Below are 27,527 nucleotides of genomic sequence, written 5' to 3' on the forward strand. Positions count from 1 at the left end.
GAAAATAAAAGAAAGAATTCAAAAACTTTATTTTGAACATCATTTTATTTCCTTATGCCTGTTTAGAATAGTAACAACTTCTTTTAATTCTGTTTAAACTGCCTATCGACAAATATACTAAGTATAAGATTTAAACACTTAGAAAGAATTGGAAGATGCCATTGAGCGGAGCTGCACTCATTATCTAACCAAAAGAAAAAAACTTTTGAGAAAAAAAAATTCACAAATAGCAAGACTTTGAAAAATCTACTTGTTATCTTTTCCACTCCGGTGATTTTAGACTTCCTTACCAAATTGAAACACCATTTTCTGAACAATAAAATAATACATTTTTGACATCACAAAAGAATGCTTTTAAGGCATAAAAAAATGCATTTCCCTTATGTAATCAAAAAACAAAAACCCTATAAATTATCATGCAATGAACAGTCCAATTCCTCTATTGAATGTATTTAAACGATACGTGCTGCTTAAGCTGAGTCATTGATGTTAATTGTCTAATGAAAGCTATTTGAATCTGGTTTAACCCACATTAAATGCCCTAGTGGTGGCACTTAACTAAAAAGAGAAGGAAAAAATTAATCCTAGCCTTTGTTTCCTTATATATTTTAATAAAAATGAACAGAAGGACAACTATAAAGTAGATTCAGAGGATGATGACGTCAGAGTAATGGCGGAGTAGGAAGCGATACCGATAAATCTCCCCCAAAACTCAACAAGATCTTCAACCAGAAACAGAAAAACCTATACTTGGAGCCTCCAGATGCTTCACAATTCACCCGAAGGTATGGTCGAGTGAAAAATTGGCTAAATATATAACCAAATCCTGAAGGAAATAGGGAGTAAGAAATGCTCCGCCTTCCTCACTAACCTAAACAGGGCGGCTTTCTCTGGTAACTGTGAATATAGAAACTGAGGCGGGCAAAGGGGGTGAATATATCCAGGCCGCACACAAACGGCTGAACCAGGCTGTGGCACGGAGATCCTAGCGGAGGAAAAACTGATCCTGTGGCAAGCCGGGCAATACAAGCTAACACTCGCGCCAAACCCAAACAAAGAAAGAAAAGCGAGGCAGCCATTTTACCCGTTCTCCTGGTTGGTGCGCAGTTAGTGGGCGAGAGATCTCTTCCTAAGCCCCAGAAGTGGGTGTCCGTGTTACCCCACAGAGAGGCAGGGTCAGAGGCCTTTCTGTGGGCCGAAAGCAGAATCTCTGGGCAGCCCCAGCGCCCTGGAAAAGCCACGCATGGGAGGGAGCGAGAACTAATTCCAACAGTGGAAATTTTCCGTGCTGGTGAGGGTTTCACTCAGGGAAACGCGGCCGGCCTCATATCCTGGTGTGCGCGCGCAGATAGGTAGTGAACGATTCCTCCGAGTGCCTCGGCAGTGCACGCCCGTGTTATCGCACAGAGGGGCAGAGTCAGGGGCCTTTGTGTGGGCAAAAGCGGAATCTCGGGCCGCCCCAGCGCCTTGCAAAAGCCGCCCACGGGGACGGAGCGAGAGCGAATTCCAGCGCTGCAAATTTCCATGCGGTTGGGGGTTTCACTCAGAGCGTGAGACTACTGGCCGGATATCCTGGTCTGCACGCGCAGATAGTGAATGAGAGTTTCCTGCAAGCGCCCCAGAAGTGGGTGCCCGCCTGTGTTACCGGACAGAGTGGCAGAGCCAGAGGTCTTTGAGTGGGCGGAAAGCCCGCCTGATTATTCTAGCAGCTCTGACTGACTGAGCCTTACCCAGAGCCCTGTGCTGAGTGGGAATAGAGTGGGGAGTTGCCAGCTATTTGAACCTCTTACTATCCAGGCAGAGGCAGCAACAACCCCATAGCTGGATTATCAGGCTACTAATTGAGGAAGGAAAGACTAGGAGAAAGGCTCCAGGAACACGGACTCTCTCACTGTCGGAGCCTATGAATGCTAATGAGCCTTGACTCCCAACGAGACTAAAGCACAATACATGACATTGCCATAGAGACTTATCAACTGCAAACCTCTACCTGAGTGTGCCAAAGGGGCAGAACCTGGGGTACAGAGTCACCGACCAGGAAGAGGGAGAGAAAAGAAAAAACAAGAAGATAACCTCTCAAAATCAAGAATAATCTGCAGACTTAATACCCTATCCCATTTTATTATATTTGTTCGTTTGTTTCTTCTATCTTCATTCTTGATACTTTTTTTCCTCCTCCAATTTGGCCGATTAACTCTCTGCCGGTCTTACTCTCTCCTCTCCTTGAACTACACTACCCGTAAGTGTTACATCTCCCATTATCTTTTTTCTCCTCTTCCTTTCTCTCTATGAGGGTTGCACTCCAAAACCCTTAACTCTCTCTCTCTCCTTTCTTTTTTCTTCTTTTAGTGGTTCCCTCTTTTTTTCTCTCTCTCTCTTTCTTTTCTCCCTCTATATTAGTTTCTTCCTTTCTCCTTTACATCTCCTCTCATTCAAACCTCAATAACAAACAAATTATCTTATCTGGGACTCAAACTTATGTTTGTGGCATTTTGGGGGGTTTTTACTTCACCTTTTTAACTCACTAGCAGTGCTCCCATCCCTGGCTCTCCATTTTATCTAGTTCTTGTTCCACTAAATACAATAGTATTTTTTAATTTGTCCCCCCATTTTTCTGTTCTCCTCTTATTCCTCTCATCATAACTCTTAGACAACCAACACCTAAAAGCAAATCATTTTATTCTCGACCCAAATTTTTTCCTTATTTGCTTTTTGTGGGTCCATACCGCCCCCCCTTTTTTTTTCCTTTTTTTTTTTTTTTTTTTGCCCCTTTATTACTTTTCCCAATTCAGGCCCTCCATCACAGGCATTGTTTGTTATAATTCACACTTCACCACAAGATTTTCTCAAGAAAAAGGGGAGAGGAGAGGAAAAAAGGAGGGGGGAAATAATTTCCTTTTTTTAAAAATTATTATTTTATTTTTCTTTATTTCATTATTAATTTTTTTTAAAAAAAAACAACTCTTTATGATTTTTGATTTTTTTTAACTTTTTATTCTTTATTAAATCTCATTAATACTATCAACAAAACCACCCTCAGATGCCATTAAGGAAGAGAAAATCGAATATCATGGATACAAAAGAAAGAGAGGTAACACAGCTAGATGAGGAAAAATCAATGGAGAAAAAATTTAATATATTAGAAACCTTGGAGCTAAATGACAGAGAATTCAAGATAGAAATCCTAAAAATCCTTCGAGATATAAAAGAAAACACAGAAAGGCAATTTAGGGAGCTCAGAAAACAACTCAATGAACACAAAGAATATATGTCCAAGGAAATTGAAACTATAAAAACAAATCAAACAGAGATGAAAAACTCAATTCACGAGCTGAAAAACGAACTAACAAGCTTAGCTAATAGAACAGGTCAGATAGAAGAGAGGATTAGTGAAATAGAAGACAAGCAACTTGAGGCACAACAGAGAGAAGAAGAAAGAAACTCAAAAATTAAAAAAAATGAGATAGCCCTACAAGAATTATCTGACTCCATCAAAAAGAATAACATAAGAATAATAGGTATATCAGAGGGAGAAGAGAGAGAAAATGGAATGGAGAATATACTCAAACAAATAATAGATGAGAACTTCCCAAGCCTGTGGAAAGAACTAAAGCCTCAAATTCAAGAAGCAAACAGAACACCGAGTTTTCTTAACCCCAACAAACCTACTCCAAGGCATATCATAATGAAACTGACACAAACCAACAGCAAAGAAAAAATTCTCAAGGCAGCCAGGGAAAAGAAGAATACAACATATAAAGGAAGGCCCATTAGATTATCATCAGATTTCTCAGCAGAAACTCTACAAGCTAGAAGAGAGTGGACCCCAATATTTAAAGTCCTGAAAGAGAGAAACTTTCAGCCACGAATACTATACCCATCAAAGCTATCCTTCAAATACAAAGGAGAAATAAAAACATTCACAGATACAGAAAAGATGAGGGAATTTATCATCAGAAAACCCCCACTCCAGGAATTACTAAAGGGGGTTCTCCAATCAGATACAAAGAACAAAAAAAAAAAACAGAGCCACAAGTAAAAGCTCCAAAAAGAACACAATAAAACCAAATTTAAACTGTGACAACAACAAAAAGAAAGAGGGGGAGAAGATGGAGATTAACAGTAGCAAAGGACGATGGAGTGCAAAAGTACTCAGAAAATAGTTCGCTACAATGAACAGGGTAGGGACCCTTTTCATTACTCAAAGGTAACCACCATTGAAAAAACCACCACAGAAGCACATGAGATAAAAAAGATAGCAACAGAGGAAAGATGTATGGAATACAACCAAATAAAAACAAAAGATAGAAAAACGAAAGAGAAGGATCAAACAAGACACAAAACTAACAGAAAGCAAGATATAAAATGGCAATAGGGAACTCACAAGTATCAATAATTACACTAAATGTAAACGGATTAAACTCACCAATAAAAAGGCACAGAGTAGCAGAATGGATTAAAAAAGAAAATCCAACTGTATGCTGCCTACAGGAAACTCATCTAAGTAACAAGGATAAAAACAAATTCAAAGTGAAAGGCTGCAAAACAATACTCCAAGCAAATAACATCCAAAAAAAAGCAGGTGTAGCAATACTCATATCGGATAATGCTGACTACAAGACAGGAAAAGTACTTAGAGACAAAAATGGCCATTTCATAATGGCTAAGGGGACACTGAATCAAGAAGACATAACAATTCTTAATATATATGCACCAAACCAAGGAGCACCAAAATATATAAGACAGCTACTTATTGATCTTAAAACAAAAACTGACAAAAATACAATCATACTTGGAGACCTCAATACACCGATGACAGCTCTAGATCAGTCATCCAAACAGAGAATCAACAAAGACATAGTGGCCTTAAACAAAACACTAGAGCACCTGGATATGATAGACATCTACAGGACATTTCATCCCAAAGTGACTGAGTATACATTTTTCTCCAGTGTACATGGATCATTCTCAAGAATTGACCATATGTTGGGCCACAAAAACAACATCAGCAAATTCAGAAAAATTGACGTTGTACCAAGCATATTTTCTGATCATAAATACTTGAAACTAGAATTCAACTGCAAAAAAGAGGAAAAAAATCCCACAAAAATGTGGAAACTAAACAACATACTTTTAAAAAATGAATGGGTCAAAGAAGAAATAAGTGCAGAGATCAAAAGATATATACAGACTAATGAAAATGACAATATGACATATCAGAATCTATGGGATGCAGCAAAGCAGTGATAAGAGGGAAGTTCATATCGCTTCAGGCATATATGAACAAACAAGAGAGAGCCCAAGTGAACCACTTAACTTCCCACCTTAAGGAACTAGAAAAAGAAGAACAAAGACAACCCAAAACCAGCCGAAGAAAGGAGATAATAAAAATCAGAGCAGAAATAAATGAATTAGAGAACAGAAAAACTATAGAAAAAATTAATAGAACAAGGAGCTGGTTCTTTGAAAAGATCAACAAAATTGACAAACCCTTGGCAAGACTCACCAAGGAAAAAAGACACAGGACTCAAATAAATAAAATCCAAAATGAAAGAGGAGAGATCACCACAGACATCATAGATATACAAAGAATTATTGTAGAATACTATGAAAAATTATATGCCACCAAATACAACAACCTAGAAGAAATGGATAAATTCCTAGAACAATACAACCTTCCTAGACTGAGTCATGAAGAAGCAGAAAGCCTAAACAGACCAATCAGCAGGGAGGAAATAGAAAAAACTATTAAAAATCTCCCCAAAAATAAAAGTCCAGGCCCAGACGGTTATACTAGTGAATTCTATCAAACATTCAAAGAAGACTTGGTTCCTATTCTACTCAAAGTCTTCCAAAAAATTGAAGAAGAAGCAATACTTCCAAACACATTTTATGAGGCCAACATAACCCTCATACCAAAACCAGGCAAGGATGGCACAAAGAAAGAAAACTACAGACCAATATCTCTAATGAATACAGATGCTAAAATACTAAACAAAATACTGGCAAACCGAATACAACAACATATTAAAAAAATAATACATCATGATCAAGTGGGATTCATCCCAGAATCTCAAGGATGGTTCAACATACGTAAAACGGTTAACGTAATACACCATATCAACAAAACAAAGAACAAAAACCACATGATCTTATCAATAGACGCAGAAAAGGCTTTCGATAAAATACAACACAATTTTATGTTTAAGACTCTCAACAAAATGGGTATAGAAGGAAAATATCTCAACATGATAAAGGCCATATATGATAAACCATCAGCTAACATCATATTAAATGGCACTAAACTGAAGGCTTTCCCCCTTAAATCAGGAACAAGACAGGGTTGTCCACTCTCTCCACTCTTATTTAATGTGGTACTAGAGGTTCTGGCCAGAGCAATCAGACAAGACAAAGAAATAAAAGGCATCCATATCGGAAAAGAAGAAGTAAAGGTATCACTTTTTGCAGATGATATGATCCTATACATCGAAAACCCCAAAGAATCCACAAAAAGACTACTAGAAACAATAAGCCAATACAGTAAGGTCGCAGGATACAAAATTAACATACAGAAGTCAATAGCCTTTCTATATGCCAACAATGAAACAACTGAGAAGGAACTCAAAAGAATAATCCCCTTCACGATTGCAACAAAAAAAATAAAATACTTAGGAATAAACATAACAAAGAATGTAAAGGACTTATATAATGAAAACTATAAACCATTGTTAAGGGAAATAGAAAAAGATATAATGAGATGGAAGAATATACCTTGTTCTTGGATAGGAAGAATAAATATAATCAAGATGGCTATATTACCCAAAGCAATATACAAATTCAATGCAATTCCCATCAAACTTCCAATGACGTTTTTTAAAGAAATAGAGCAAAAAATCATCAGATTTATATGGAACTATAAAAAACCCCGAATAGCCAAAGCAATCCTAAAGAAAAAGAATGAAGCTGGGGGCATTACAATACCTGACTTCAAACTCTATTATAGGGCCACGACAATCAAAACAGCATGGTATTGGCAGAAAAATAGACACTCAGACCAATGGAACAGAATAGAAAGTCCAGAAATAAAACCACATATATATAGTCAAATAATTTTTGATAAAGGGGCCAACAACACACAATGGAGAAAAGAAAGCCTCTTCAATAAATGGTGCTGGGAAAACTGGAAAGCCACATGCAAAAGAATGAAACTGGACTACAGTCTCTCCCCCTGTACAAAAATTAACTCAAAATGGATCAAAGATCTAAACATAAGACCTGAAACAATTAAGTACATAGAAGAAGACATAGGTACTCAACTCATGGACCTGGGTTTTAAAGAGCATTTTATGAATTTGACTCCACAGGCAAGAGAAGTAAAGGCAAAAATTAATGAATGGGACTACATCAGACTAAGAAGTTTTTGCTCAGCAAGAGAAACTGATAACAAAATAAACAGAAAGCCAACTAAATGGGAAATGATATTTTCAAACAACAGCTCAGATAAGGGCCTAATATCCAAAATATACAAAGAACTCATAAAACTCAACAACAAACAAACAAACAATCCCATTAAAAAATGGGAAGAGGATATGAACAGACACTTCTCCCAGGAAGAAATACAAATGGCCAACAGATATATGAAAAGATGCTCATCTTCTTTAGCTATTAGAGAAATGCAAATCAAAACAGCAATGAGATACCACCTCACACCTGTTAGATTAGCTATTATTAGCAAGACAGGTAATAGCAAATGTTGGAGAGGCTGTGGAGAAAAAAGAACCTTCATACACTGTTGGTGGGAATGTAAAGTAGTACAACCATTATGGAAGAAAGTATGGTGGTTCCTCAAAAAACTGAAAATAGAACTACCTTATGACCCAGCAATCCCTCTACTGGGTATATACCCCAAAAACTCAGAAACATTGATACGTAAAGACACATGCAGCCCCATGTTTATTGCAGCATTGTTCACAGTGGCCAGGACATGGAAACAACCAAAAAGCCCGTCAATAGATGACTGGATAAAGAAGATGTGGCACATATACACTATGGAATACTACTCAGCCATAAGAAATGATGACATCGGAACATTTACAGCAAAATGGTGGGATCTTGATAACATGATACGAAGCGAAATAAGTAAATCAGAAAAAACCAGGAACTGCATTATTCCATACGTAGGTGGGACATAAAAGTGAAACTAAGAGACATTGATAAGAGTGTGGTGGTTACGGGGGGGAGGGAGGAATGGGAGAGGGAAAGGGGGAGGGGGGGGCACAAAGAAAACAAGATAGAATGTGACAGAGGACAATCTGACTTTGGGTGATGGGTATGCATCATAATTGAACGACAAGATACCCTGGACTTGTTATCTTTGAATATATGTATCCTGATTTATTGATGTCACCCCATTAAAAAAATAAAATTATTAAAAAAAAAAAAAGTAGATTCAGCTTCCATACTTAAAGTGTAATTGTCATTGGGAAACAAAAGTGCAGCCAGCCCCATTGATTATAGTTTAATAAGTCTTCTGGAATAGAAAATTTAGCAGGAGGCTACTTTCCATGATAGATATTTTCCGCTTAATAAAGTGGTAAAAGTAAAAATGAATCATTCAATAAAAAGGATATGTAAAAGGAAAGCAAGTAGAAAAAATAAGGATCAAGCTTATGGGCTCTGTGGTGTCACAGATATTTTAAGAATCTAGGTCTCATACTTGTCTTTTATTATTTTATTTTATTTTATTTTTATTTTTTATCTTTTTGTGACAGAGACAGAGTGAGGGAAAGATAAGGACATACAGGCAGGAAGGGAGAGAGATGAGAAGCACCTTCATTGATTGATTTCTCATATGTGCCTTGACTCGGTGGCTAGAGCAGACTGATTGACCCCTTGCTCAAGCCAGTGACCTTGGGCTCAAGCTGGTGAGCCTTGCTCAAACCAGATGAGCCAACGCGCAAGCTGGAGAACTCGGGGTTTCGAACCTGGATCCTCCACCATCCTGTCCGACATCCTATCCACTGCACCACTGCCTGATCAGGCATACTTGTTTTTTTTTTTGTTTGTTTGTTTGTTTTTGGTAACACTATCTAACCATGAAGATCTCTTCCAGCATAAGACTTTATGTGGGAGAAGAGCAGTTACACTCTTTGCTGGATGTCAAGTGAAGACTAAAGGCCTTCCTTGAATTAAGCCTTAATCTTTCTATAGGAGTAGAAATCTTGGTTTAGAGATCCACAGTTCCAACCATATGGACTGATGATGTCCTTCAAAATGACAACTAGGACATAACCTTTCTTTCTCCACCCTAGAAACATTGTTCCTGTCTATGTTTTTGGGTTTGTTTTTTTTTTTGGTCTAGGAAATTTGCTTGGTTTTTAGACTTACTTTAATGTTCCAATATACCTATTTCAACAATTTAGGTGACTCTGGAGCAGATGATATTTCTCATTCTCCTTGCTTACTCATTCTTTTGTCAACATAACTTACATAATCTGTACATTATTTCTTTCACTAGTCCTCAAGTATCCCCAGTTTTTATATCTGAACTTACAGATTAAATGTGGTAGGTATTTAAGAGAATTCTATTGCACCAGAAGGTCCATTACCTCTTGTTTTACGTGTAAACGCAGTATATTCTTAGTAGTAGTAGAGTAGATATCCCTTACCAGTAGTTTTACTTTCCATGGTTTGTTACTCACAGCCAATGATGGTCCAAAAATATTAAATGGAAATTTCCAGAAACTATTTGTAGTTTAAATTCTATGCCATTCTGTGTAATATGAATAACCTATTGCCACCCTACACCATTCCACTTCGGACATAAATTATCCTTTTGTCCAGCATATTAATGATGTATATACTACCTGCCTGTTTGTCACTTAGTAGCCATCATGAATGCAGATCAATTGTTGTGGTTATTACTGTGCTGTGTTCAGGTAATCCTTATTTTACTTAACATTGGGCTCAAAGTGTAAGAATAGTGATGCTGGCAATTTAGATATGTCAAAGGAAATCCATAAAGTGCTTTCTCTATGTGAGAAGAAAAAAATAGAATATATAAGATGCAGCATTATCCTTGGTTTCAGGCATCCACCAGGTTTCTTGGAACATATTCGCCTCAGACAAAGGGAGTCTGTGGTATAAGAGAGTAATTCTTCTATCTATGAAATACTAGAACTAAAATAGAGTACTTTAAAAAAATACTAGAATGGAAGTATAGGAAATTAATCAGTGACATTGAACATAGACTAATATGATCTTTTCTCTTTGGATTAATGGCTTGCTGGTATGAAAACACAACACTAATACTTTGACTACCACTCACTGTACATGTATTATCTCTGTGAGGAGCATGAGCTCTGAAGCTCACCACGTGGGTAGGAATCCTCACTCTGCCACTTAGTGGCCTTCAGTTATTTATCTCCTGTGTGTCTTATGTTTTATTCACAGTGTGGATTTGTGTGTGCATGTGTATAAAAATTATAATACAGACCTCATAGGGTTTTTTTTGAATATTAAATACTGTGATATGGACTGTTCAAAGAGATCATTTCTGGACATACACTCTTTGCTTCTTGTATCTCTTTTCATTTGTAGAAAGTTCATCATTGTGATGTGTTATTTGAAAATAATCATATTATTTCAAATAAAAAAATAAAGGACACCAAGTTTAATGCCAGTTGATATGGCAAGCCCTTTTAAGGAATTTTCATAGAATCTTTATAAAAATCCTATGAGATAAATACTAATAATTATGGACACTAATAATGAGGAAATAAAATTATAGAGATGTTAGATGTTCAAGGTCATTCATACAGCTAGTGCATAGAAAAGTGAGACAGCATAAATTGTTTAACCTCTCTTTCATGTCAGTATGACATGATAAAATGATATGACCGCCTGACCTGTGGTGGCACAGTGGATAAAGCGTTGACCTGGAAATGCTGAGGTCGCCGGTTCGAAACCCTGGGCTTGCCTGGTCAAGGCACATATGGGAGTTGATGCTTCCAGCTCCTCCCCCTGTTCTCTCTCTCTCTCTCTCTCTCCCCTCTCTCTCTAATAAAAATGAATAAATAAAATCTAAAAAAGTAAATAAGTAAAATGATATGACCAAAGGTTTGCACATACAAGAAAATACATGGAGTTGCCAGTAATTTTAAGGTAGTGGCAAGAAAGTCTATAAGTATAGAAAACAATGGAAAGGGCTTTATTCCCACCCATTCTCCAATTTCCCTGACCTTAATAAATCACTTGATCTCTCAAAGCCTCTATCTTTCTTATGAAAAGCCATGTATTTTCAAAGTTTACTTCAGATCTAAAATTATATCATTTTTTAAAATACTTTCTTAGCTATCCCTTGTTTATATAAACTGTATTTTAATTTCTTATACAAGATTCATAGGAATTAGCAAGAAGACTTTAGAAAAAGTTATCAAGATAGAATTTGATTAATTGGGCCATGATTTTTAATAACAAATACAATCATGGATAATTTAATAGTGTAACTATAAAACTCTGTCTTTAGACAGTTACAGCATTAAAAAATTCCCTCAAATTAAAGATATGTAAATAATTGGAATAAATTATACCAGTATATAAAGTGTGTTCTCTTTTTTCTAGTTATAGCATATATTGACCCTCAATAGTATTATTAGTTTCCTTATAATTCAGTTTTAGGACCCATCTGCTCCAACCTAGACATACTCTTTTATGTTTGAAATCCTATCAGGCACAAATAGCTATATCTTTAAAAAGAACTACTACCTTATTCAGTCTCAATGTGAATAAAACACAAATCAGAAAGTGAGGAAGTTAAAACTATACATGCGTATCAATCAGTTCACTACTGATTAAAACCATGCACTCATCTGGAACTTTCTGATATGTATCATTTTGACTAAAGAATAGACTATCCACCAATTCTATTTGTTTGCTTATTTTGTATTTAGTTTACAACAAGAATGGGGAAGGAATAAAACAAATATCAAAGACAATAAAATCAACAATTTTCCACACACAGTTCAAAAGGAAAAGCAACTTCAAACAGATTGAAAAGTGACAGCAAAGAATTTCAATATACTGATTCTTCCCTTTCTTTCTCTATCTCTCTGTTTTCAAGAATGCTCCTTCTAACTTTTTGCAACTAAAGCAAAAACAATCACCTAGGAATTCATGAACACTAACAGGATAATTCCATGGTCAGAGGGGATTTTGATTTTTCAGATAGATAGGCAGACAGAAATAAATATAAATAATAAAGGAAAAATAGTTTATGTAGTTATAGTTCCTTCTCGCCACTCAATCACTCACTTGTGACTCAACTTGGGTAAGGCAGAAGTTTCTTCAGCAATAAATGAATTTCTAATTACTCTATTCCACTTTAGAGGTTACTATACATCTTAAATGAAGTTTTATATATGAATAATTTGGAGTACTTGAACTTTATAATTTTCATTGTTAGCTTTAGAAATTGTGTAAATCCCATTTATGTAATAGCACTCAAACAATGGTATATATAATAACAAAATGCTCTATTAATGTAACAGAAACTTTAGATTAGGAGAAAGTAAACATGTTACCTTCAGTTTCTCATCTGGAAGGTTTTCTTCTGTGAAATGATATATAAAGTAGAGTACCTCAGTGATTTGTTCATCCTCCAGTCTGAACATTCGGGAAAAGACCAGGGACCAGCTGCAGCATCCTAGTGAGCCACTGGGAGACAATCATCAAATCATAAACTAATGGTTCTAAAAATTTCTTCAGATCATGAATCTCTATCTTTTCCTTCCTTCCTTCCTTCCTTCCTTCCTTCCTTCCTTCCTTCCTTCCTTCCTTCCTTCCTTCCTTCCTTTCTTTCTTTCTTTCTTTTTTCTTTCTTTCCTTTCTTTGTTTCCTTCCTTCCTTCCTTTCCCCTTCCTTTCCTCCCTCCTTCCTTCCTTCCTTCCTTCCTTCCTTCCTTCCTTCCTTCCTTCCTTCCTTCCTTCCTTCCTTCTTCCTTCCTTCCTTCTTCCTTTTTTCCTTCCTTCTTTCCCTTCCTTTCCCCTTCCTTTATTCCTTTATTCCTTCCTTCCTTTCTTTTTTTTTTACCTTCCTTCCCTCCATTTTTTTTTTTAGAAAAAAAGTGATGGTAACCAGTCTTCAAATACTTATTTCTTTATGGGAAGGAAATTCAATTCACCTGAATAATCTCTGAACTCATCTTGAATGGGACAATATTGCAAAATAATCACCAGTGATACTAACATGAAAGGTATAAACCTTTGAACAGACATTATCATCTTGTAGTAGGAAAACCAGCTGATACCACTTGAAGAAACATAATGTATAATACTTAAAAAACTAATGTATAATAATTTTTTTCAAATCTGTATTTATGTAAAATTTGCATCCTGTTTGTATTTTGTAAAACATTACCAATGTTTATTTTGAATAATGCTTTTTTCATATACTGCTAGTCATAAAATGTCACAAATCAGTATTTTACTTAGGAATATGACTCAGGAGTTGGAGATGAAAGAAAAAAATCTTAACATCAATTTAGAAGTAAAATTGAAAATAATCTTAATCTTACATTTGGTGGTGTTTTTCTACCTGTTTAAAAAAGTTACTTTTAGATATTTAAGTGAAAAATAAAACATTATTTCTTCTGATAAAAACCAATATATAACCCTGGCCAGTTGGCTCAGTGGTAGAGTGTCGGCCTGGCATGCAAGGGGTCCCGGGTTCGATTCCCGGCCAGGGCACACAGGAGAAGCACCCATCTGCTTCTCCACCCCTCCCCCTCTCCTTCCTCTCTGTCTCTCTCTTCCCCTCCCGCAGCCGAGGCTCCATTGGAGCAAAGATGGCCCGGGCGCTGGGGATGGCTCTGTGGCCTCTGCCTCAGGCGCTGGAGTGGCTCTGGTCATGACAGAGCGACACCTTGGAGTGGCAGAGCATCGCCCCCTGGTGGGCGTGCCGGGTGGATCCCGGTAGGGCGCATGCGGGAGTCTGTCTGTCTCTCCCCGTTTCCAGCTTCAGAAAAATACACACACAAAAAAAACACCAATATATATATTATTATATATAATGTACATGATCAAAAAGCAGAATAAAAGCAAATCACCTCAAATCTCATTATATAGAAATAAATACAAACATTTTGTGTATGCAACATTCTAGGAGTTTTTCTACAATTTTTATTTATTAAATACATTTTAAAATGTTAATTTACTTTTATTAAGATATAATTGACATAAAACATATTAGTTTCAGGTGTACTACATTATGATTTAATATATATATATTGCAAAATGATCACTAAAATAAGTCATTAAAATATATCACATAAATAACATACTTTATGTGTTCAGACATTTTAGATCTAGTTTCTCAACCACTTTTAATTATACACTATGAAATTATTAACTATATAGTCTGTACATTACATTTTTAGAACTTATTTATTTTATAAGTAGAAATGCATACCCTTTGTCCACCTTGACCCATTTTGTCTACCATCTCTACTCTTGAAACCACCAATCCATTCTTTATAGCTATGAGTTTAGTCTTTTGTTTTTAGATTCCACATATATGTGTGATTACATAGTGTATGTCTATAACATTTTACTAAAATTAATGCTCTCAAGTTCCTTTCAAGTTGACACAAATGTCAGGACTTCTTTCTTTTTAATGGCTAAATAACATTTCATTGTGTTTATTTGTATGTGTGTATGTGTGTGTGTGTGTGCGCGCACGTATGCACATACACACACAACTTCATTAACCATTTGTCCATTGTTGGACACTTTTGGTACTTTTGTCTTTGCCACTGTAAATCACACTGCAGCTAACACTGAAGGTGCAGATAATTTAGCAAGATAGTGAGACTTTGTTTCTTTTTAATAAATCCCAAGAAGTAAAATTTCTGGATTATATGGTGGTTTTAGTTTTAATTTTTTAAGTAACTTTCATATTGTTTTTATAGTAGCTGCACCAATTTGCAATTTCAGCAATAGTGCACAAAGGTCCCTTTTCCTCCACGCCCTCACTTGCTTTGCCAGGTAGAGTACTCTTCATTGGCATTTTTTTTTTCATTTTAGCATTTTTAATATATTGTGTTACTCCCTCCTGGCCTGCAAAGTTTCTCCTGAGAAATTTGCTGGTGTTCCATTGTAAGTAAACAGGTTGTTTTCCTCTTACTGCTTTTAAAATTCTCTCCTTGTCTTTAACTTTTGACAATTGTGATGTATCTTGTGTGGGTCTATTTAGTTCATCTTATTTGACATTCTCTCTAGGATTCCAGGATCTAAATGTTTGTTTCCTTCTCCAATTTAGGGAAGTTTTTAGTCATTATTTTTTTCTGTAAAAAAGTTTTCCAGGAACTTGACTCCAATAGCAAGAGAAGTGAAGGCAAAGATAAATGAATGGGACTACATCAGAATAAAAAGTTTTTGCTCAGCAAGAGAAACTGATATCAAAATAAACAGACAGTCAACTAAATGGGAAATGATATTTTCAAACAACAGCTCAGATAAGGGCCTAATATCCAAAATTTACAAAGAACTCATAAAACTCAACAACAAACAAACAAACAATCCAATAAAAAAATGGGAAGAGGACATGAACAGACACTTCTCCCAGGAAGAGATACAAATGGCCAACAGATATATGAAAAGATGCTCAGCTTCATTAGTTATTAGAGAAATGCAAATCAAAACTACAATGAGATAGCACCTCACCCCTGTTAGATTAGCTAGTATCAACAAGACGGGTAATAGCAAATGTTGGAGAGGCTGCGGAGAAAAGGGAACTCTCATCCACTGTTGGTGGGACTGTAAAGTAGTACAACCATTATGGAGGAAAGTATGGTGGTTCCTCAAAAAACTGCAAATAGAACTACCTTATGACCCAGCAATCCCTCTACTGGGTATATACCCCAAAACCTCAGAAACATTGATACTTAAAGACACATGTAGCCCCATGGTCATTGCAGCACTGTTCACAGTGGCCAAGACATGGAAACAACCAAAAAGCCCTTCAATAGAAGACTGGATAAAGAAGATGTGGCACATATACACTATGGAATACTACTCAGCCATAAGAAATGATGACATCAGATCATTTACAGCAAAATGGTGGGATCTTGATAACATTATACAGAGTGAAATAAGTAAATCAGAAAAAAACAAGAACTACATGATTCCATACATTGGTGGAACATAAAAACGAGACTAAGAGACATGGACAAGAGTGTGGTGGTTACCAGGGGTGGGGGGAGGGAGGACATGGGAGGGAGGGAGGGAGAGAGTTAGGGGGAGGGGGAGGGGCACAGAGAACTAGATAGAGGGTGGCGGAGGACAATCTGACTTTGGGCGAGGGGTATGCAACATAATTTAATGACAAAATAACCTAGACATGTTTTCTTTGAATATATGTACCCTGATTTATTAATGTCATCCCATTACCATTAATAAAAATTTATTAAAAAAAAAGTTTTCCAGGAAACTCTTTCTCTCTCTCTTCAGCTTATGGGACCTCTATCCTGTGACTAATATTCCAGAGTTTTGAGATACTTATGTTTCACTTTGAAGACTGAAGCCTCCTAATTTATTTTTCTTCATCTTCTTATACAGAATGTTAGAGATGTTGATTCTCCCTTATTCACTAGAATCAGGCAACCCATGTTCCCTGCCAAAAATATGTCCACCAGTCAGATCCTGCTCTGTAATTCCTAAGCAGTGTTTATTATTGTCTTTAGAATACATGGAGCCTGACCTGTGGTGGCGCAGTGGATAAAGCGTCGACCTGGAAATGCTGAAGTCGCCGGTTCAAAACCTGGGCTTGCCTGGTCAAGGCACATATGGGAGTTGATGCTTCCAGCTCCTCCCTCCCTTCTCTCTTTCTGTCTCTCTCCTCTCTCTCTCTCTCTCTCTCTCTCTCTCTCTCCTCTCTAAAATGAATAAATAAAAAAAAATTTAAAAAAATTTAAAAAAAAATAATAATAAAAAAAAAGAATACATGGAAATGGTTGAAGCTTATTCTAATAAACATCAAAATCTTATTCCATGCTAGCCAATCTTAGAATTCTTCAGTGTTTGCCTAATTGCATCTTTCTCATTCTTCAAATCTCATCTCTTTTTTTTTCTCATCTCAGAGGTCAATCATATTATTGCAATAGAAGATGGGTTCTTTGCGACTATGCCTTTGAGCACTTACACTTTTTTTTTTTAATCTAGTACTTATCAACACTTACTTGTGTGAGTATATTTGTTGTTTACTCCTGATAAGACTATAATTTCTAGAGAGCAGTCCTACAATCTTGTCTTATGTCAGTACCTGAATCTAATTATTGGATAAAGGAATTAATGTGGATCTATTGCCTATAGGGAAAACATGCAGACTAGAATCATTAATTCATCATGATATAACTAACCTAAAAACAAACACTCTCAAAGATTATGGTTTTCTACCAATTAAATAATATTTCTCTTAGCAAAATGGAGCATGCTCCTAAAATTCTATGTAGGAGATGTGAATAGACTAAGAGTGAGTTTGATAAATTGATGGCATAAAATGCAAGAAAATAAGATGATTTGATGATCTTGTAACATTTGTGATTGCATACTGAAGAACAACCATTCTCCCTCTGATCTAACTTTGAAGATGGGGAATTGGGCTAGGGGTCAAGGGGGATAACTTTATAACTGATGTGAATGTGAGAATCACTGTGCTAAATCAAAGAGAAGAAGTCAAAATCAAAAAATTTTATTAACGCAGCATAAAGTAACTATGAATTTTTAAAAAGGTTTAACTAAGACTCAAATGTGGTACCATTTCACCAAACTAGGATTATAGAATAAAGCTCAAGAATGAATTTACTTGAATGCAGTGCTCCAGTTTAGCAAATAAAAAACCATAATACTGGATTTAAAGTATTTACTCTAAAAGGGTCTAGTATTTGCAAAGCAAATAGCTATATTATAATATAATGAATATGTTGTTAATGTTGTGATATATAAAGAAGAGTAACATGTACTTCTAGAGGACACTTATCTATCTTCCTTATTAGCAACCTTGACTTTGCTTAGCTTTTGTATAATGCCATAAGAACTGCAAAGGATAGTGGTTCTTTTGGTAGACAATATGTATTTGTGGCTATATGTCACTTTCTTTTAGCTAGATACAGAATTCAATTTTCAGCACTTTAAATATGTCTTTAAGCATTTGGTGTCATCTATTACATTTTGACATCCATGGGTTCTGATGAGAAAACAGCTAGTAATTGCATTGAGAATCTCTTGCGTGTGATCAATTTTCTTTTACAGCTTTCAAGATTCTTCATTTGTGTCTTTATATACTTTGTCTTTTAAAACTTTGATTAGGATGTGACTAGGTATGAACATTATGATGGTTAATTTTAAGTGTCAGCTTGATTGGGCCATGAAATGCCCAGACATTTGATCAAACATCATTCTAGGTGTGTCTGTGAATTGCTTCTTTTTTTTTTATGAGATTAACATTTGAATGAGAGATTAAGTAAAGCAAAATTATCTTCTTTTTTGCGGGTAGCTCTCACGCAATCAATTGAGAACCCAAACAGGACAAAATAATTGAGTAGGGAGGAACTTCTGCCTGATCGATTGAGTTGGGACATCAGTCTTCTGTACTTGGACTGAAACTACACCATTGATTCACCTGGGTTTCTAACTTGCTGACTGTAGATACGGGGACTTCTCAGGTTCCATGTCACATGAGCCAATTCCGTATATATATATATATATATATATATGATATATATATATATATATATATATATGAAGAGAGAGAGATTTATATGTCCCCAAAATTTATACACTAAATACTAATCCATAAGGTAGCAATGAAATGAATAGGTGGTGGGACCAGTGGTGGGATTCAGCTGGTTCACACCAGTTTGGCAGAACTGATACCAAATTTTTTGTTGAGTTTGGCAAGCTGGTTGTTAAAATGACACTTGTAATCAGGGTCCTCTTTAAGGTGGGCACCTGGGCATCGGCCCAATGTGGAAATCACAAATTTACATTCCTTACTCTTTTTTAACATTCATCTGTGCAACAATATATTCTAAGTACCCGTAGTAATGGTAGTAATGTCCATTTTGTCCACAGGTGAAAAAAATTGCAAGTGAGGATGCCAGTCAAGAAGCAATTTGGAAATATCTTAAATAACAATTACATTGTTTTTTTGTCAGGTATTACTTAATATTTTTTCATTAATATTTTAAAACTCTTTCTTATAATCTAGTTTTGTGTATGTCTTTTATTGTTCTTATTTAAGTATTAAATGCATGAAATAATAAAATACCTTTCAGTATATCAGTTTTTTATACTTAAAACAGTCATTAGGGCAAAGAAATGGTTGTTAAATTATTTGAATCCCACCACTGGGTTGTACCTTCAGGAGGTGATTAGGCCATTAGGTAGGGCCCTCGTTAATGAGATCAATGTCTTCATAAAAGAATCTCTGGAGCCTGACCAGGCGGTGGCACAGTGGATAGAACATCGGACTGGAATGCAGAGGACCCAGGTTTGAGACCCTGAGGTTGCTAGCTTGAGTGTGGGCTCATCTGGTTTGAGCAAAGCTCACCAGCTTGGACCCAAGGTCACTGGTTTCAGCAAGGGGTTACTCAGTCTGCTGCAGACCCACGGTTGGGGCACATATGAGAGAGCAATCAATGAACAACTAAGATGTTGCAATGAAAAACTGATGGTTGATGCTTCTCATTTCTCTCTGTCCCTGTCTGTCTGTTCCTATCTATCCCTCTCTCTGACTCTCTCTCTATCTCTGTAAAAAAAAAAAAATCTCTGGAGAAATCCCTTACACTCCTCCACCACCTGAGAACACAGAGGAGGTACTATCTATGAACCACGAAGTGGGTTCTCACCGGCCATCCCACTGGAACTGCTGGCACTATGAACCTCCAGAAGTGTGAAAAACGGGTTTCTGTTGTTTATAAACTATCCAGTCTGTGGTATTTCATTATAGCAGTCTAAATGGACCTGAAATTGATACCTTGACCTGGAGGTGCTGCTATAACAAACACCTTAGTGTGAGTGTAGGAAAAGCCCTCTTGTTGTGAATGAACCTTTAAAGACAATTCTGGCAAAGATCCAGCAGAACAAGAGAGCCTCCTTCAATTTTCTTAGAGAAAACCTAAGTGGTCATGTCCAGAATTCGTAGAAATATGGATAATAAAGGCTGTTCTGATGAAATGAGGAGCATGTTGTCGGACAGTGGATGAAAGGCCATCCTTGTTTGAAAGTGGCAAAGAACTCGGCTGAATTGTGTTTGTGTCCTAGTAGTTTGTGGAAGGTAGAAGTTGCAAGCAATCTGAAATTGAAGTGTTGGCAAAGGAAATAAAGCAAGCCATTGAAAGTATTGCTCAGTTTCTCTCAAATGTTCAAGGAAAACACAAGAAGAGAGAGATGACTTAAAGATAGAATTGTTAAAAAGGAAAAAGAAGTTAAAAATGTAGAAAATTCTCCGCCCATCCATATTGAAAAATGAGAAATCCTGTTTAGGGCAGAATAATCTCAAAGGCGGGACCAATGCTACTAAGCTTTCACATTGAAGGTTTCACTTCCCAGTTTCTGGTGCCATGCTCTTCATCTGTCCCAGATGAAGCTCCAGGGACCCTGGTGCAATGTTTCGCTGCATGGAGCAATGCACAGGGAACATGGCTACATTCACCTAGACTTCAAAAGATAGAGGCTCCTAGAGCTATGGGTACAAAACCCAAGCAGAGGTTGGGGTAGAGCCATCATGCAGAGAATTCCTACGGCAAGGTCCATTAGAGCAGAGAGTGTGAGTCTGCTCCTGTGAACCTAGAATGGAGTGCAGTCCCAGCCAGGGAAAGAAAGCCACCTACATGTGACTTCGTGTCATGAGAGCTATATTAAGGGCTGCACTAAGCAATGTCATGGGGGTGGAGCCCACTAAAACTGTGGAGGCGGGACCATAGCCCCAGTGAAATCTGAAGGCAGGACTCTCATCCTAGCGTGCCTTCATGTTTTGGACTTGCTTAGGTCCTCTTACCACTTTCTTCACTCCTATTTCTCCCTTTTGGAATGGGGGTTTCCATCCTATGCCTGTTCCATAGTTGTACTTTGTAAGCACATAATGTGTTTGATTTTAAATGTTCATTATTGGAGATGAATTTGCCACAGAATAAATCATCTTACCCATATTTTATTTAGATGATATCTAGATGAGACTTTTGTCTTAGACTTTTAAGTTGAAGCTGGAACAGGTTAAGACTTTTGGAGCTATGAAACAATGTCTCTGTTTATTTGTTCTTATTATTTTTCTTTCTATTCCTCAGACTGGATAAACTTAAAAAGTATCCTGTTTTTAAGTTTGCTGATTCTTCTGCCTCTTCACCTGTTGTTAAGCCCCTCAAGTGAATTTTTCATCTCGATTATATTTTTCAACTCTAGTACAGTATTGCTATTCAAATTTTTAAAAATTATTTCTGTCTCCTTATTGATATTCTCTATGTGGTAAAACATCATTTTATATATATTTTTTAGTTGTTTAGGCATAGTTTCCTTTAGTACTTTGAACATGTTTAAAATAACTGATATAAAGTCTTTGTCTAGTAACTCCAATGTCTGGGTTTCTATAGGACTTTTCTATTGATATTAATCTTGTGTCTCGGCCATACTTACTTACTTACATGGCTCATGTTTTGTTATTATTGTTGAAAACTGTATATTTTAAACAATATAATATAACAAATTTAGAAAGCATACCCCATCCACCATTTGTAATTGCTCTTGTTTTTTTTTAGGAATTTTCTAAAGCAACTCTGTAAAGTCTATATGCTTTGTCATGTGTGGCCACTGAAGTTTCTGCTTGGTTGCTTAGTGGTCAACTAAAGATTGAACAGAGATTTTCTTGAACATGTAGAACAATAAGCTTCCAAGTTTTGCTCAGGACTTCTGTGTGTTTGTTGGGGTATACCTTCAATAGGCGGTTGACAACTCTGCCTTAGGCCCTATTCCTTGCTTATGCAGAGACTCAATACAGCCAAAGGTTAGAATCTAGGGTTCTCTCAGGGATTTTCTGAGCATGTGCATAACTCTGGGCACACTCACAAACTTACATATGTGTGTGGTCTTCGGCTACCCAGAAATATGTTGGACCTTTCCAAAGTAGATCAATTGTCTTTAATTGTTTTTGACAAATGCATGAGGAAAAGGCTTTTTCACACTGGGAGAGCTCCTTTTCAGGTTAAATAATGACAATCTTCCAAGTTATGTCTTTTAGGGAGCACTGTAACTTTAATTATTTTTTCAAACAAGTGACTTTGATTTTCAAAGTTATAATAAACTGGATATGGAGGAAGAGAATAGGAAAATGGCATGTTGAAATGACACAAAGCTTGCTGATCTTAAGAATCAGTAGATTTTCTTGACTTTTGTTCCTCATATTGTTGTAAGATTTGGTTGATTTCCAGAATTCTGAAAAGTTAATTCTGACAGATTTGCCAGTTTTCTCATATCTTGGGGTAAAAAATTTTGGAGGTCCCTAATTGACCATTTTTACTAACAGACCCCATTATGTTCTTTTTCTTTTTCTTAGATTTTATTTATTCATTTTGTAGAGAGAGAGAGAAAGAGAGAGAGAGAGAGAGAGAGAGAGAGAGAGAGAGATAATGAGGGGGAGGGGAGCAGGGAGCATCAGCAAGCATTGACTGGGAAAACCTGGGGTTTTGAACCAGTGACCTCAGCATTCCAGGTCGATGCTTTACCCACTGTGCGAACTCAGGTCAGGCTTTAAAAAATAAATATCTGCCTTAACTTTAATATTGATAGACAGCTATGGAGAGTGTAAAATTGGCATGTAAAAAAATCTTCTTACAGAATTTATTGGGAAGATTTATTGTTTTATTTCCATATATTAAAAATAAGAATTTAATACTTTCTAAAATATAGTTATTTTCACTTTAATGTACAGTATTCCTTATAGGTTACATTGCCTCAATTCCTGACTGGCTACATAGATGGTTTTTATTATATAGAAATACCCACACATTGATATTCTCACAGATCTTTGCTAGACCAATAAATATTCCCCTTTCCAAGTGAGGTGTAAAAAAATAGCCTGAATAGAAAACCATAGCATAGAATAAGCAACATGTTCCAGCTACAGAAGGTCAAAGCTTAGAGAAAACCGCTAAAGATGAGTGATGAACAGTGGAAACCAGTAATCAGGCTGCATTCACAGGTAGAACTTGTTAGTATTATAAATGTATACCATATCCAAACCTTAAAAAGAAACCCTACAAACATATAGGACTATAGAGTTTTATTGTTTTCCCTTTTTAATAAATAAAGAAAATGCAGTAGCTGTGATCATTGGTAGAAGTTTTATAGCTCTACTTTAATTACAGGGGTTCTTCCTCTATATTTCTTTTTGTTCAAGAAATATAAATATGCAAAATGCCAATTTCATGTGCTGTTAATTTAATTCTCAACAATAAAACCTTACTTTTAGAGATAGAAATAAAATTACACTTACTATGCCCTTTTAATCTATCAATTAAATACTATTTTTTTTATCCCCAAAAAAACCCTGCATGTTATTTGGCATTTTTCCTCATCTCTCAGCAAAATTAAAAATAGGAAGTATTTCACTGCAGTAAGTCTAGCAAATTCTGTCACTTAAAGTTGTTGGCACAATGACTGAGAGCCATTGTATTGAGGTTCATACCTCCAATGAGATGATAAGTTTTGAGGAGATGTATGGTGTTACTTCTACATTAAATGGGTTATGTAAAGCATGATATTTTCTTGGCAATTATGTATTGCAAAAGCACCTACAATCTTTTAACTCAGTTCTAGGTGACTTTATGTCACTCGTGTCCCATTTTCTTTAACATTCTTCACAGAAAATACTCACTAAGCTTAATTTGTGAAATAAAAAATATTTGTCTGAGATATATATAAAAATAATACTATAAGAGAACTATTCCTCTTTCATTGATTTGAATGCTGTCCAGATGATTTCAAAGCACTCTAACCAAGGATGTACATTGGCTTTGTCCTGACTAAATAAACACTCATATAATATTATCTCTGAACTTCTACTTGTCCAGGCTTCTTGTTCTCTTTCTAGGCTCCATATATACAGAAATCCAGTGTTCAAAACACAGGTTAGGTTATAGGAACTGACTTTTAGATATTATTAAAAGTTTTATTTAAAGTTATAAATTTATATGTACACACATATAGACACATATGTGTGTATGTATGAATTTAAAATGTAGATATTTTTTAAAAAACAAGTCAAAAGATAACCCCTTTCTATCCTACTATGGGAGAAAAAGGAGAAAAAGAAAATATCAGTCATTGTAATTTAAATATAAAATTATATAAAACCAAAGTTATGAAATAGTATTATATAATTCTATGGCAATAACTTTGAAAATTTAGAATAGGTCAACATTTCTAGAAACATAAAAATTAGCAATATTAACTTTATAGAAATAGGTAATATGCAGGGTAGTTACTTTAGAAGATACTGGAATGCTGTTTTAACATCTGCCATTAAAATAGTCAAGGGCTAGTTGGTTTTTTTTAGAACTTTTATGAAAGCTTTAATGAATATATAATTCCAACAAGATTTAAGATATTCTAGGTGTTATAAAATATGGATATCTTGCCTAGTCATTTTATTAAAGCAATGCAATTTTAAACTAACAATATAACAAAACTAAAACCCTAAAACAAAGAAAAGCCTATAAAACAATCCTAAATATAAGAATAAAAGGAATTATTCTTCATAATTTATTAACACGTATAATGCAATGGTATATTAAAATACTATCTCAATGTTATTTATTCCATAAACACAAGGATGATTCAGTATTAGGAAATCAATAAATGTAGGCAATATCTAAGGAAATTCCAGGGGGAAAACATAAACACTATATTCTGAATAATATTTCCATGACATCCATCAATCATTACTCATTAAACAACAAACAAACAAAAACTCTAATCAAAGTGGAACAGAAAAAGAGCATGTTAGTTTTTATAAATCATTTTAAATCATGTAAGCACTTTAAATGGGAGAACTGCTATTTCCTTAAATCAGAAACAAAAAGAAAAGGCCCCTCATTTAATAATGCATCCTGGTTTTAACAGTTCTACAATTATTTATTCATTCAACAAATACTAATTGCATACTTCATATGAACCAGGTACTGAATATATACAATAAAAAGGGGCATAACTTTAGTTCTTGTAAAATTATCTCCTCTTGTGGGAGACACGGAAAGTAAATAAGTAAAGGATATAGGATATAAAATAATAATAAGAGCTAAGGACAAATTCAATACAAGAAATGAAATCTTGCTATGTTTCTTAAAATTATGTAGAAATACTCTTCAATTTATATATCCATTCTTGGAAATCTATTTTCTAAATATATTGTAAAAAGTTTAATTAGTAACAAAATAGTTCTAACAAAATGAATGGTTATTAAAATTTGAACAAATGTTGGTAAATCCTTACCAAGGAGTATTATTTAATCATTTAAATGAATGAATTAGATGTCAACCAAGCACTTGAATAGATATTTTACATTTTGTTATTAAGAGAAGAAATAAAGATATAAGTAGGAGATACCATTTTGATGGAACATATAATAGCAAAGAAAAAATTGTGTATGTGTGCATGTTAATCAATAGATCTGCGTACATAAATGCACTAATAAGAATTATATGGAAAACATAAAATAGTAAGATGAATGGTTACTGTGAAGATGAAAAAAGCCAACTAATCCAAATGATAACAGTATATATAATATTATTTAATTTATGAAGTTTATGAGGATCTACGAAGGAATGGTTATGAAAATGTGTATGAGGATTCTTAGATGGTAGAATCATAGGTAATTTTTGTCTTATTCACTGTATAATTTTAATAATAAAAACTTTAATAATAACAGTCAGCTGTGTAGACAATGAATATGAGGTTCTGAGTTTCATGTAGAGTTACCCAGAATGCAACTTGTTATGTAAGAAGTCCTTGCCATAAACAGTGAACAAAAGCTAAAGTCTATGTCACCCAAAAGCATACTCCCAGAAACACGTATTTTCACATGCCTTGAACATACAATGAGATTTAAGTCTGGAATGTCAGATAAAGAGATCAGTGTATTTTATCCACACCTGATAGCCTATCTTTTCTTTATCCACTAAGAAGACCAAATTAACCAGCATAGCTTTTTAAGATGAAAAATCAACTTGCCTTTGCATCCCTTGAAGGCCTTCCAAGCATGAATTTCGGTTACAGGATTTGTTACTCTAGAAATGGCTAAAGTAAATCATGCCGTTTAAGATGACAAATGTAGCATGCACACTACCATTGCTCTCCCTGCTTCGCCTTCAGTTCAGATTTGTTTTTCTCATCAAAATGCAAAATACAGTTTGAAAAAGTAAGCTTGGTCCCAAGTGTTTATCATGAAGTTTATTTGTATTGTCAGCCCTCAGATGCATGAGACAGTGGGTCTAGTCTGAGCAGGCATCTGAGTGTTTATGGATTACGCCCCACCTCGGGAGTGGATGGGAGAATGCCAGCCTTTCCTTGCTGGGGAAGGTCCACGTGTACACATAGCAGTTTCCTGCTCCTGACTCATATATTAGTGATTTTAAATCTTAAGTATAATAACAATGGTCCGTTAAGATTTTGCACATCAGATTGGCTTGTGGTTCTGTCAGCCCAGCATATTCACCTTCCCTGTCTTGAGGGAGGAGCCATGAATATTTCCATCTCAGGGTCAGACCCAGGCATGTTTTCACTTTAACTTCATAGAAGCACCTTGAGTGAGAGAGTCTAATAGGAGACAATATGATATAAAATGATATAATACAGTACAGTACAGTACAGTACAGTACAGCACAGCAAAATATATTTTCTTAGGAAAAATTGTACAGAAAATTTTTTTTTTTTTTTTAAGATTTTATTTATTCATTATAGAGAGGGGAGGGGAGAGGAGCCAGAAGCATCAACTCCCATATGTGCCTTGACCAGGCAAGCCCAGGGTTTTGAACCGGCAACCTCAGCATTTCCAGGTTGATGCTTTATCCACTGCGCCACCACAGGTCAGGCCAGAAAATTTTTCTTTTTAACGTCATTTTCCTTCAATGTTATGTGTCAGGGTCAGTGAACTGTGACAACAGTATCTTTTAAAGCATCTAAAGAAAATAACTGTACAATTATGATGCCTTTGAGAGGAATTAAAATTAAAAAATTTTTTCAACAGATCAAACTTGTTCTTATTTATTTATTTGTTTTATTTTTTTTAAGAGAGAGAAGGGGAGACAGTGAGACCGACTCCCGCATATGCCCCAACTGGAATTCACCTGGCAACACCTGCCTGGAGACAATGCTTGAATCAACAAAGCAATTTTTATTTTTTTATTTTTATTGATTTTAATTTATTGTGTTTACATAGATTCAAGTATCCCACCAAATATATATCCACCCCATCCCCATGTT

Source organism: Saccopteryx bilineata, chromosome 11, assembly GCF_036850765.1.
Source record: "Saccopteryx bilineata isolate mSacBil1 chromosome 11, mSacBil1_pri_phased_curated, whole genome shotgun sequence".
NCBI classification, from domain to species: Eukaryota; Metazoa; Chordata; class Mammalia; order Chiroptera; family Emballonuridae; genus Saccopteryx; species Saccopteryx bilineata.